The sequence below is a fragment of the Falco peregrinus genome, chromosome 1 (assembly GCF_023634155.1).
Source record: "Falco peregrinus isolate bFalPer1 chromosome 1, bFalPer1.pri, whole genome shotgun sequence".
In the NCBI taxonomy this organism is placed as follows: Eukaryota; Metazoa; Chordata; class Aves; order Falconiformes; family Falconidae; genus Falco; species Falco peregrinus.
Window position 1 is genome coordinate 74,682,882 of NC_073721.1, and position 14,508 is coordinate 74,697,389.

At 39.3% G+C, this 14,508-nt stretch overlaps 1 protein-coding gene across 9 annotated transcripts in view; it reads right to left on the bottom strand.

Moving 5' to 3' along the window:
• The window catches only part of MEIS2 (Meis homeobox 2), a 174,645-nt gene that overhangs the window by 122,708 nt on the left and 37,429 nt on the right, over positions 1 to 14,508 (bottom strand). The gene's annotated exons all lie outside the window — the stretch shown is intronic.

Genomic DNA, 14,508 nt, shown 5'->3' on the forward strand with positions numbered 1-14,508 from the left:
TATCATTAAAAAAAAAAAAGATGCACATCAAGGTAGAGCTCTCACTTAATCAGAACTTTCCATCAACATCTTTCTCTTCTGTGCTTTTCCCTGGCATTAATTGTGCATTAGCAAAAATCATTTACTTTTAACAGTCATAGTTATTTTTTCTTGCCCTCCAGCAAAAATGCCTTGAAAGCCTGCCTGGAGGGCATCTAAATTATGTATCTGAAAAACTCTTCTGGCAAGGCATTGCAGGACCCCTACTTTCTTAAAATTCATACGAGCACGTCTTCCTGTTTTTGGGAAGGCATCAATCAAGAGCAGCAATATATGCCATATTCCTACATTAATATTTGAACTAATAACTTTAAAAAAAGGAAAGAAACAAGATCCGACTTGTGGCATAATCAAATGCAAAATAAATGAAGAATACTGGGACAGCACTGAGACTTTATAGATTGCTGTGTTTTCCTTACACATCATTAGCCCGGAGCCACACGAAAGAGGAAAACAGAGAAGTGGAGAGTTTATGCTCCCTGCTGGTGTTTAAGAAGCCGAGGTCCTGGAAGGACATCTGGGAATTGTGCTGAGACGGTGGTTTTTGTAATTTAAGAATAGACATTCATTAGCAGTAAATGCCATAAATCCCATGCTAAGTAAAAACCTTGTCCAAGAAAGCCTAAAACAATAAACTCTGTGCTCAATGTAGCCTGAGCTAGACGCTCCATAGCTTCCTGAGGAATGCTATAGATTCATGAGCTAATTCCTATAGCCTTGTCTAGCTCTGTAGTGCTGCTAAACGAAATACGTTGCTGCTACATACAGTCCATTTGCTTCAAAACTTGCATTTCAGCTCCATCTTCCCTCCCGTGCCAGATCACCCTTCTTCCACTGCCTCCCCTCTGAAAAACCAACCCTTTTGGACTGGAGAGGCAGAAAAAGCCACAGCAAAGAGCTGGCAGATTAATTTTATTGACATTTCCATTTTCACTGCAATGTGATACCCTCCATCACATGGAAGAGATGACCCTCACTATTTACAGACTGACAGGCCACTTCATTACAACCACCCTGCCCCAAGGCAGAGCAGCTCCTTTCCATCTGCCCAAACACCAGAGCAAGACCCTGAAGTCACTGCTCTCTTTCTCATGCTCCTTTTCCTTTTTTTTTTTTCTTGTTTTGTTTGTTTGTTTCTGTTAACGATAGAGAATGGAGAGTCAAATCACAGCAAACTAATCAAAGAGATTACAGAAGCCCTAGACGCTGTAACCAACTGTTCGCTTTTGCATGTTGGTTATTTAGAATGCGCTCCTTTCCCTTGCTCTCTCCTCCCCATATATTCCACCCTACCCCTCTCTCTCACACACGCGCATGCACACACACACACACACACACATACACACACAGTTTCCACTATGCCAAGGAACTGCTGCAAGGCAAATTCTCACAAACACTAATGGCTTCTGACTGCTCCTTGGCAACCCCAGCATTTTAACCTGGGTGGATATGCTCTCCAAAATACAGACACTGGAGCTATCTCATCAGCTGTTCATGTGACACAGATGGAGAGTGGCTATTAGGAGCCAGGCAATGGGCCTTGGGGATCTGAGGTGCTGTACTGTAGCCTCAGGCAATTCTGAAAAGCAGTACCCAGAGATGGGAGGAAAAAAAATCCTACTGAAAGTGCAAGTTTGAAGTCAGTCAGTCTGTTTGTCTATCTGTCGTGCGGATAAAGATATCTTTGTCTCTTTATGTAAAGCTATGTGTGTATGCATAGGATGAGTGGAGCTATAAAACGTCTGCTCTGCACCATCCTTTCGCTCTGCAGAAGCACCAGTTTGCTTTCTGTATGGACAAATTCCTGTTTGTCTGCATAGACATAGTCTGTTTGAAAGCATCCTCGGCAGGAGTCACCCACATGCTAAATCAGTGTTTAGACCATTTGGAGAGGCTGTTAATATCCTAGTTTTAAAAAGCTAATAGCAGCCCAGGAGAGGAAAGTTCAGCTGAAGCTCTCATTGCCTTCCCACCTTAATCAGCAGTCAAAACTGACAGCAGCAAGAGTCAGTGCTTCCCTAATCTGTTCCGTAACCTCATGAAAGGACATTCAAATATCGTACCTCCAAACGACCTCAGAAGATGAATACGGCAAGATTTGTTGCTCCTGGTGAACTACAGGCCCAATCCTCCTAATCTATATTGTCGTAACTTTATTAGGACTACAACTGCTCACATTAGTGTAGACTGTTTCTAGTGGCAAGAAATCACAGAAGTAGCCCATAACTGATTTTTCCAAGATGGAATTATTTACTTCTTGGATATGGAGGGCCTGATCCTAGTTTTCTGTATCCAAATAAACATTAGTCACTTTAAATGAAGAAAAAGAAATTACCAAAAGTGAAATAAACCGAATACATATGAAAGTTACTCTATGCCAAACTGGATTAACTATATTATTAAATGCTGTATGAAGGAATCTAAATAATTTAAACCATCATTACAAGTGATTCTGCTTATGTGAACTGCTCATATCCTGATTTAGATAGTAGTTTGTTAGAAAAGTAGAGGCAAGTCCTAATTTGTATGGAAATTGCACTTACATAAGCACAGTTATCCGAGTTTTCTGGTGGGGAAATTAAGACTAGATTTTGGCCCACTGACTCTCTCTTTCACGCAGCAGCAAAAAAATGAAGGGTGACTTTCTCCTGCTTTGCACACTCTTCACTCCTTTATTCTTGTGCAAAGAGTACAAATGATTGCAAAACCCTACCACTGCTCTAGGGAAGCAGAGAGTTCCTAAGCGGCACTCTCTTTGTGGAGGTGTCAATGACTATGCAGGATTCAAGCCAGTAGAGAATTAGGCATATTACCCAGCTTGTTTAAGATTATATCAATGCTATGTAGTAGTCTCAATAACTCTTATAAAACATGGAGAGAATTTACAAGAGACTTTGCAGTGATCCACACAGGGTTCCTTAGAGACCTTCTCTTCTAGAGGAAGGGTTTGTGGAGGAGGCTGAAGATGCAAGTCTTCTTTACACAGCCAGAAGTTAGGTTTCCACATTAGCTCTGTGTGCCGACACTCTTAGCATGCGCTGAGGGTTTCTTCTCACAAGATAAATTCTTTTGCATTGAAAACAAAGCAGACTACCTCTTATTTCAAAAATACTGAAAAAATAGTTGTAGAAGGCTTTCCATTGCATCATAATTTCAGACTTAGCTTGCTGCAAACTGATCTCTTTGGACAGACTAGCTTGCTGACCCTGATGTTCATATAGCTAAGAACTCTTCAGGAAACAGTCCAGCCCTACAGAAGGCCCGTCCAACCTATCAACTAATTCCTTCTTGACAGTCCTCCACACTATCAGTATTATCTCAGCCCTAGTCCTTGTTTGTGTTCCTCACAGAGTAAAGACCCAGCAAGAGATGAAGCAAGTGCTGTTTAAGAAGCTGCTCATCTAGACTTTTCAACGTTCGTGAACACAATGACTAATAAATTCCCAGTCTATGCAAAATGATAACTGAAAAGGATAACTCAGCTGGGCCAAAGCACAGAAGTCTGGTAACAACCTGGATCAAAACCCTAGAAATTATTTCTATTACCATCATAACAAGCAGAGCAGTAAGAACAGTGATTTCTGGGAAAATATATTTCAGGACACAGTGTTTGAGTTTCTTTACCATCAGAGGTCCTTTACAGCTTTATGGTTTGTCTTGCTAAAGGACAAGAGAGAAGAGCAAGGCTATCTAAAGCAGGGGAAGACAAGACACTTCACCATTTTTCTAAAAATAGTGCAAGCAATATGAAAACCGAGTTAAGGGATTCTGAAAAGGAAGGCTGCAGTACAGTATGCTGATCTTAAGTAAACTGCTCTACAATCTTTCAGTTCAGTATTTTGATGGAGTAGAATATGTCGATATAAATGCAAAACAAAGGAGAATCGGCATGCAGCTTATATTCACAATTTGCAATTATTTGTTTGTACTTATAACGTGTCCATCTGGACACATTAAGTATTGTAAACCATTATTAATAAGGATGTTCAACTTAGCGATATGATCCACATCACCACCAGATAAAAATGATAAAAATCTGGTTAATTACCACTGCCAAAAAGCTGGAAAGAGAAGTGTCTGAATATGTTTTGAAGATAAGACAGTCTGTGCTGTAGGGAGGGCTAATAGAGAGGGAAGGTCAGCCCCAGAATCAAAGACCCTTCAAGAGAACTCCCTATCTCCACTCCACCCTGTTAAAATCATCAGGCTTTTAGCCTTACAGCTTCAGCAGATCACAGCTCTTTGAATGAAGTGCTGGCTGTGAGTTGGGGTTTTTTTGTCTTCCTATTAATGATCACTGTTCATGGAAGTTGACTTAGTTTCCTTACACCGTAGAGGCAATACTTATCTACTGTATCTTACTGCCTAGGGAAACTGAGCTAGGACAGGTTAAGGGCGGCAAGCCTGGGACTTCTTTGAAAACCACAAATAGTTCAAGTAGGAATCTCAGCTCAGATCAGTGCCATCGCCAGCAGTACTCTGCCAGTACGTGTGCTGGTTTTGCTGAATTACTTGACCACAGGAATAAAGGAGCCATCAGAAGCTGTTTAGGCCTGACACAGGCGTCTCAGGGTGACCTGCATGCTCAGCCACCACTTGCCCCATCCTGCAGTAAGGTGTCCTCAAGTGAGCTGCTCTAATCAGCCCCCTGCGTTCCCTCCCCTTTTGTGTCTCTGAGATACCAGACACATCTCATGGTGTCATATGGTCATATGTTTAAGTGACATATGTGTTATGTGTTCAGACATATAACACGGTCATTGCTCTTGCTACAGAAGATGTTCTTCTCTTGCCCTTCTAGCAGCAGGGAGGTGATGAAGAGCTGGCCTTCTCACTGCTATTCTTTTGGAAGATCTTTTGCTTTACAGAATATAACCCAGCAATTACACTGGGCTGATACTGTGAAGATGACATGTACGCATTTCACACAATCCAGGCATTAGTAACTATTGTAAATTCAAATAAAAAGAAAAGGAAGAGGGCTATCAGCCACTATCAGATCTCACCTACAAAGCTATTCTACTTGATCTAATCACATTTTAGCATAGTTTGTCAGTCAGGAGCAAGTCCCTATTGCCATCTGGCAATATGTGCTAAAGGCTTAAAGAGTTGCATGGTAGCTGGTGTCTAAACTGTATTGACAAAAAGAGACAGAATAAAAACTGTTCCTTTTCTATTTCTGGATAGGCACCATTCTATAATCACTAATTTATCTTATTTTCCAAAAAGACATTTACAAATATTTGATTATTTATTCCAAGTTTGAAATGACATTCCATCGACGTTATTGTTATAGCAATGCATGCTATAAAATCAGTGATTCAAATCTTTCAAAAATATTTGCAGAACTGTAATGTTTCACATTTCCCCCTTTATGATTTTCCTGTCCAAAAATATGAAAAAAGACTGGCTTTTTTGTGCCTTTAATTGTCTGTGTTTAAAGCTCATGTTTATTTGTTAAGTGAATTGAGAATTCTTAGAGATTATATTCAAAAGCCAGCAACATATTTTTCTAGCTTTTTAAAGAGAAAACTAATAAACAGTGGTTTAAATTTTAAGCTCTTTTGTACAGCCAGGAGGTTTGTGGTTCGTTCATTATAATCCAACATTTTTTCACATCAGGTGAAAAAAGTGTTCCAATGCAGACAAGGGGAACAGTAAAGCAACCTGCTAATTACTGATCTCTCTTACGTTCCTGCTGTGCTAAACTGTCCAGACATGTTGAAGTGAAATTTTTCTGCGATTTTCAAGTGACTAGTTCATGGCCCGCTGCCGTGGAGTGCAGGAGAAGGGATGAAATGCTTTAGTTTACATGCAACATTTACTAACTGTGTGGGTTTTCCGACATTAAAGAGGGGACAGTGACCCATGCCACCTTTTTCACACTCAAAAGAGCACTGAAAAAACAGTCTTCATAGGCTTACCTCAGGCTTCCCTGGCCCTTAACACCCTCCCCCCAGGGTAGGAGCAGAAAGAGAAAAAAGAAGGGATTTTATGCTCCTTTCTCTTCAACTTTTCAGGCGGTATAAGCAGCATTTAGCAAATTCAGCCTCCAAATGGCTCCAAATGCTCTGAGCTGCAGGGGCTCATCCTTTGTTAGCCTCCCTCTATTTACACAGGATTTACGAAGGCTCTCCACTGAAGAGACCACATGTTTCTGACAGAAAGCACTTCCATTCACACTGCATCAGGCAACAGGATTGTAACCACTGCAGCTTCACGCTGACCTGAGATTAGGGATTTCAGCAACATTGAGATGGTAACAATCTGCTAACTAACGAAAATTATCCATGGAGAACTCTGCTGCTTACTCCAGTTAAAACTACCGTGGCCAGATAGATTAGGTTACTTAAAAGGACAATTAAGAACTAGCTACTGTCAAGAATATGCATGTCCATCTACAAATAACACAGACACAGAAAAATATCAGCAGGAAAAAAAAAGAAAAAAATCAGACTGCAGCTTGGATTAAAACAATTTCACCCACTGGCTGAAGACATAAAGTGTAAAAACAGACAGATGGACACATATGTAAATGTGGCTGCATTTGTTTCTCTGGAGCTGGCAAGTTAGTAATAACAGTATAGTTTAATAATTTATTTTCCATGGTATTTTCACACTGGTTAACTGGGCAGTGGCAACATCCTTGCGGAACTTCAGCAGCAGAATAACTCCTTCAAGTCTATTTGCTGCTGGGACAAACAAACTGGACTAAGCGACCTCTCTTGGCTTTAACTACAAGGACACACTCCTGGAACTTGATATCAGTATGGGGATTTTTAAAATTTAGTATTTTTTTAAAACTCAGTTTGGCCAGTCAGGATTTGTGCACTGAGATTTTTTCCAGATTTAGTATTTGTATCAGGGTTTTTCAAAATGTATTACACACACACAAGCACAACAAATGTAGCTGGTTGGAGCTTGTGCTTTTTTGCTCAATAGCCTTTCATGGGGCAAAAGAAAATCAGATGGGAACACAGGGCCAGAAAGGACCACACAGATCCAGTTTTTGATGAGTTTTATTTTGATTTGGCAAATCATTTTGTTTCTGCAGCAAAGGACAAAACAATTTACTTCTGTAATAGTAACTCATACATGCATCCGTTAAGCACGTAAAAAGTATACGGTATATTCTAAAGTTCTCCATAGTATATCATAATAAAGCTCTTCTGGGCATTCAATGATTCATTTTTAGTGATCTCTTGAATGCCCTTATCCACAGTTAACACTCAGATTTTATTAAGGAAGAAAGCAGGGACAAATGTCCACTTAAGTCCCAGCTCTCAAATTCAACTCTGCTTGCGCTGCAGTACCTAAAGCTAAAGCTTTTTTAATGTTCTATTCACCTCCCCTGTGTGGCATTTCTGCTAACACAGAGTTCACAATCTTTCAGCCCCAAACACAGAAGGCTGCTATCTTCAAGTCATCCAAGGAATGTGCCAGATACTATCATCTCCCCTGCAATACAAAGAACCAGAAAGAGGCAGACACCAAAAGGAGACCGTACTGATCAGGTTACTAAAGTCCAGAAAGTCTTTCCCAGAATGCTAAATGTTAATCTTTGAACCAGCAAATGTTATAATTAAGATCCTTGTAGTTGAAGGAAACGCTAGCTCAGGAAGTCAAAGGTACAGCCATTTGAAGTTGTACTTTTTTGCACGTTTATCCTAATCTCACACCCCTCATGCTGGCATAACCACCATCAAGCACTTTGTTCTATTCAAGCAAAATTATCATTAATGTCAGTGGTAGTTTTGCCTGAGTAAGGAGTGTAAGGCCAGATCCTTGTCTTGTTCACAAAGAATTGCAAGCACTGCACAATTCCAGAGGAGATATACTCATTAAAACTTGTGGTTTATGCTGATTTACGATGGTCTTCGGTGTAAAAGTAAAACTCACTTTGTACCTCACCGGGGAAATGTTCAATGCACTTGTTTCTACATGGTTTTAACTTCGATTCCCCCCTCAGCACAAGATGGGAAGTTTACTCCCAGGTTTTGGCACCTAGGCTGAAGGAAAGTATTATTAAATTAGGTTTAAGTATTTTGTCTGCTTGGGTAATTACTTTGCAGTGTGAATGTAAATAGCTGTTATTCTGTTTAAATTTTTCATCCTACTAAACACTGTCACACAAAATGTCCTTGTGTTGCAGTCTAAATGGAGTTCTTTTTAAATTGCTTTTTTATGTATTTTTAGAGAAATATTTTTAGCATTCTCGTGGTAATTCTGTTAAGGATACCAGCTGCAGACTTTGGCTACAGCTGAGACAACAATAACAAGTCATTAAAGAAATCAGGAGAAAAAAAAAAAATTTTTGTTTGCCTAAAGCACATCTTCTTTCAGAGATCTTTTTCTTTTTTTAGGTCTCTATCACTGTTGGAGCAAATGGCATAGTGTTTTTAGTTTTCTCAATCAACCATACCAAAGTTAGTATACACTAAAGAGCTATATTTTATTTTAAGTATGATTTCTTATTTGCTTCCTGTTATTTTTGTCATTAGAATAATATCAAATGTGGGCAAAATAGCCAAGCTCAATTAAAATTCTACCTGCAGTTGAAGTTAAGTAATTAAGTTCAATAGTGTCTCATCAATATTTAACTTTTAACATTGTGCAGTTGTTTATATATAGCAGAATGTGGAGAACTTAAAGTAGATGATGGCTAACATCCTGTGCTGTTCTTCTTCATTAAATCGTTAATGCAGTTTCTTTAAGAATAAAAATGGTTTTAAAAAGGAAAATATCCATCAGAGCATCTCAGTTTTCCTTACAGCTCTTCGAAACTTATAAACTGTGATGTATTTTAATGTCTTGCAGTTCACCTTAGAAAACATGCTGTTGGACACAACTGCTTGCTCAGGAGACATCCTTTAAAATGATGCCCACCAGCAAGAGTCCATGTACTGTCCATATTAGAAACCTCTCTTTTCAGGGTTATTTAGCTATTAAAAAAGCACCAGCTGAAATATTGCATACAAGTACACATTAATAGGATTTTTTTATCATTTCCAAAAAAAGTTAGGACTAGAAATGTAACAGACATTTATTCCTGAGAGATACTAAGCTAAAATCGTCAGTTAATAAAAAGGACATTTGTTAGGCCACAAGTCCAAAATACACATTAGTCTATTTTAAAATGTATTTTAAAAAATGAAGGATGGCTGAATGCTTGAAAGGCAAAACCAAAAAAAAAGATGTTTTAATAGAAAAGTGTCAAAATGAACCATAAAAGCTTTTCTGGGTGATAAAAGGTACACAAATGTGTGTGTTACATAAAACACAAATAAGAGTACCATCTTGATATGCATTCACAAACACCTGAGCAGCATAAGAAGAAATGCTTGCTGTGAATACATAGTCCAGGAAGAAAAAAAATACAAAACAACTCCAAACTTGGCAAGTCTTACATACCATAAGAGCTCCAACACCTATGCACAGTAGGGTGGATTAACCCGCTGGGTGCTGCGGACATATATACACACCTCCTCCTAAAGTGTTCATTTGGCTGGCAGTCTGGAAAATGCCAGAATGTGAAGGGTTACGTGGGAACACTGACAGTCTGCTCTTGTAGGTTTAAGTTAAAGCCCATACTTTAAATATAGTGTGCTAGGTATCTGGAAACATAACTAATACTGTTTGTAAATGATATGCTATTTGGTGTTCACAACAAAGGGCTTGACCCCATGCTTGCTCCCACTGGTGAATCACCTTCTAGACGACAACCACATGCTTTGGATCTGCCCATATTTATTTTCAGGGTAACATTTTTCAGGAGTCTTTTCCTCCAAGAAGCCTCGTAAAGGTAAAGTGTAAACCATCTATACCTCATCTGCTATATATGTATTGGATGCTTGAATGTGGCTACTGGAAAGGCTTGAAACATTTAGTCTTTCAAGTTCAGCAGACAGATTATAAGAACAAGCATTTAAAAGCCAAAGCCCCTAGCCAGTCCCTGCTAGTTTCTTAGTCTAGCTTCAGCCAGGAGGGAAGATACAGTTAAGAATATTCAAATGCCTCAAACTGGAAGAAGCAGCAAGCATACAGACATGTGAATTCTGTGAAATTCAGAGAATTTCAGCTCATTGACAAAAAAAAAAACCCAAAAGAGGTCTTTATGACATCAGAAAGGCTGACAAGCAACTTGCTTTCTCCCACAGTATAGTTTTACTGGATTGTTTCAGGATAATGTGAGTAAAAATAACAAGTGAAAAAGGAGGGAAGGCCATGGCCGCCTCTCTCTGCACCCAAACTATCCCATAAGATGCTTTGGACCTGCTGTAAGTGATCAAAAGAACTGACAGAGCAACACGCAATTTCATAGAAACATGGGGAAAAGCTTTTGACAAAAGTTTTGATGAATTGGATTTCGAAAATACGAAAGCATAAAAATAGAAAAACCACAGGGTACTGACTTGTTATAACACTTTTTGCTTAAAAGTTCACAGCACAAAACTAAAAATCACAGAACCCCACTCTGACACCTGATGCTTTGTTTTTCTGTTCATAACCTGTAATTTCATTTCAAGTCTTTCATTGCAGCAGAAAGTGTTGCAAAAGACAAATATGCAGTGCCTACAAAGTCTTCCTAGATTGATTTTGTGTCTCTGAGCTCTTTCTAGAGAAGAACCCCACAAGCTGGGCTTCAGAGGACTTCCACCACCCCACTCTCCTGCCTCAGAGGAGATCGGGTTGGCTATACGTAGGGACCCCAAATAAAAAACCTGGCAAGTTATGAGACTTCTCTTCCTTCAAGTTCAGATGGGTAAAACTGAGTTTCCCCCTGGACAGGCTGTTCACCTAGCCAGTTAGAGAACTGACATGTGTGCCATAAGATCAAATCTAAGCCCCACCAATCAAGTAGCAGTCCAGGCTAAATGTGCTGATGCAGCAAATTTCCAGATCTTGATCACACTAGGCAGGGGAGTCATTCTTCTCAGTGATAAAGTCACTGAATGCACTCTTGAGGAGATAAAAAATTAAGAACTGGCTGACTTTGCACCATTTGAGTGAGGTATTCACTGCTGACCCAGAACAACAGAACTGTCATGTTCTGACACCAGCTAGGAATCACCGTAGACATGGTCATCTCTGACTCCTTCCTGCAAGGCTGTTCGCAGGAATTGTCTCTTAGCTGGTTAGTGGCGTCAATCTGGAAACTACGGTGTTTAAATGCATTATGCATTAGGAGAAACTTCACATAGTTCCTCAATCTCTCTCCTTCTCCCCCTCCTAAAAACTATGAAATGATGCCAATGAGAGGGCTCAGTAGTCAAAAAAAAAAAGCAAATAGGATTCCAACAATTAAGATTTGCCTCAAAGACATTAATGCCCCTTTGCAATTTTATAGTTAAGATATTTTTACCTATATTTCACTATGTCAGCTTTTAAAACTTACCAGATATTTATACATCAGCTAAGAACTGAGATGCTAATGGCATTGGAGCATTATTTAACACAAGATAGTCTATTCCCTTTTCTGTTATTGACTGAGAAAGTGACCTTTCAGCACTATCTTTTCAGCAAATTTCAGCAAATTTTAGGGATAAGGATTTTCAAAAGTGCTCAAATGAGCAAGGAACACAGCTTTCAATGAAAACTTCTGTAAAATTAATACATTATATTCCTTTGATAGTAATTTGTGGTGGCTCTTAGACAAGTGAATATTATATATTATTACTTTTAAAGACAAACATGTGAATGCACTCGTGCTTATTTGAGCATTACATTTTTTCAAGTCTGAGTATGGTTACTTTTTTTACTAATCCTTCTTCATATCTAAATGTGTATCTTGAAAAGAACATGTGCTCTTTACATCCTGAAATACTCTGTTAGAAGGCAGGTTCTTGGACATAAGTAGTTGTGATCAAAATAGATACACAAAAGCATCTTATTTCTTTTCTCCTTCAGCTAAATAGCAGTATTTCCATTTACATTACTAGGAGCAAAAACAAGTCTTAGTGATGTAACTTTGATAAAGAGACCACACATGTTTTTCTATCTGTGGCTGATCTAATTCATGAAGCATGAACAGCATTGTCATCCAGTCTTTACCCTCCTGTGGCATACATGGGAATTTGTTCTGAGACCAAGCAAAAAACTGAGATTTGGCATTTCCCCTTTCTACCTCCAATGAATTCAATGACAAAACACTCTGGACCTCACTCTTCACCTGCCACACATGCTGTGTTTCTGTCAGTGTGGATGACACACACAGATGACACACACGCCAGCATTCCCAGGGAGGAGGAGGAGTGCTCTGAGGGACCAGGACCTGCCCATGCTGCCTGTCTCTCCACAGCGAGGACACTTACGTGAGCACCAGCCCTGCACGTTTAAATGGAGGTAACTTCTCCCTGGCTCTCAAAGCAGAGGAAAGAATTATCACATGGAGTGCAGGTCTGGGGCCACTTTTCTGAAATAAGAAACACCAGCGTTCATAGTTCATTTACGAAGCACTAACAAGGCCTCTTTTTCAACCCCGTATACTTCACACAAAATAGATTCATCTAGAAAAAGGCAAGGAAAGAGAAGTTATATCAAGGAGATGAGCAGGTCATCCTTTTCTCCTTGGCCAGTGCTGCTTTCTGGTACCCACAACGGTTTTTCCCACATGTGATAAAGGCTCAGTAAATGATGCAAGCCTGGGCCCTGGCCATTGATGGTTCACAGATTGTACATCCTTAGCAGCACCACCCCATCTATTACTGTGGAATTAGTTGACAATACTACTAGTTGTACCAAAAAAATAAACTAATTGGTCCCTGAGGATAACTAGGTGCTTTGGAAGTCTTTTTAACGAAAAGAAAAAAATTATCTCCCATAGTGATTTGCCAGCCTTCCTATACTCTATACAGCACATTGGGACTTCTAAATTACATACTATAATTGACATCAAATATCTGTCCCATCAGTGAATATCTTTATTAGCATCAAAATCACTCACAACTAGTGTTCCTCAATGTTATTAAACAGAACTTGTTCTAGGTGTTGCCTTACTAATTAGTCAGGATGAGCCCGAGGAAGAAAATCTGGGTCATGTTAAATTAATTGGAATGAGCATGAAAATTAGCAGAGCAAACTGCATCAATTTTCTATAGAGAGCCTTTCTTCATGTTGAGAATAAAAATGGATATTATGAGGCATTAACCAAACTGCCTTCTGTGACTGCCAAGAGGTGTGTTACAGTAGCCCAAAAATATCATGCTCACAGATTTTCAGAAGTTAATGAGACATTTCCAGGAATGGTAAATACATGGTATTAAAATGGGTGTGCCTCTTATGGGAAAATGCCAAGTCATTTCATGTTTATTCAGGCATAACAAGCTCCTCAAAATGAGCATAATTTAAGAGGTGAATAGTGCAAAGAGGGCTAACATTCAACTAATTTTCCTTAAGAAAGAAAAGATTAAATTGAACAAAAAATGAATTAAGAGGTTTACAAATCAACAAGTCAACCATCAGATTGCAGCCTCTGCTCAGTATATTCTCATCAGCCCCTGCCACGAAGTTTTCAAAAAATGTCCCGAAGGCAGGGAACAAAGCGAGCAGAACTGATTACAGCCACACTCACCGCCTTGCTGTCTAAACTCTGTTTGGCTTCCTAATGAGCTCACTAAAAACCTAATTCATCTCCCATAACCCTTCTCAGCCCTCCTTGAAATTCACCATTATGGAAATTACAGATGAAACATTTACAGGCTGTGTTCAAATTACTGCTTCTTCAACAGGCAGGTCCCTGACCCTCACAATGAACACAATAGAGGTATGTCCGGCATGAAACCACTCGAGCCGCAGCCTATAGAATAAAAAGGCTCAGGAAGGTTAAGACTTTTTCTCATGGTGACAATGATTTCCGCATTAATGCTTTCAGTTCCATGAATATGGGAATTTTGTGGGTTTGACAGTATATCAAATACAAATTGTAATTCAGAAGGGGAGAAATGAGTTGTACTGATGACAAATAGCTGAAATAGGCTAATGTGAATTCCCAGCCTGTTCATGAGGAAACTCCCTCAGTTCCTCATTACATGAAGTCAAAATGATCCTCACGGCACCTAGCCTGTAACTGGAAGATTACTGAATTGATGGATCCTTAGTTTAAAATGCAGCTGTTTTATTCTGCTTTAGTAATTAATTCTTTTTCCAATACCATATTGATTAAGCGTAGACCCTGATAAAGTTCAAACTGAGAAGAATCTCTAGTGACTTCCTTAGTTGCTCCAGAGACTCAATGAAAACTTCCTACAATTCCACCTGCCTCCTCAGAGTGCTGATCCAATGAACAGAACAGTTTTTTTCTCATAAATTAGTTAGGCCATGTGGAGCTGTATTAGCTGATCGTTGCTTTTGTCTCTCTACTTGCTGACTTGCTTTTCACTTTTGCTGTCCTTTGTGCTGTCACACACAAAGTCGGAGTGCAGCTGCCATGCTGAACCCAAACCAAGGTAAAGAACAATTCGTACAAACTAC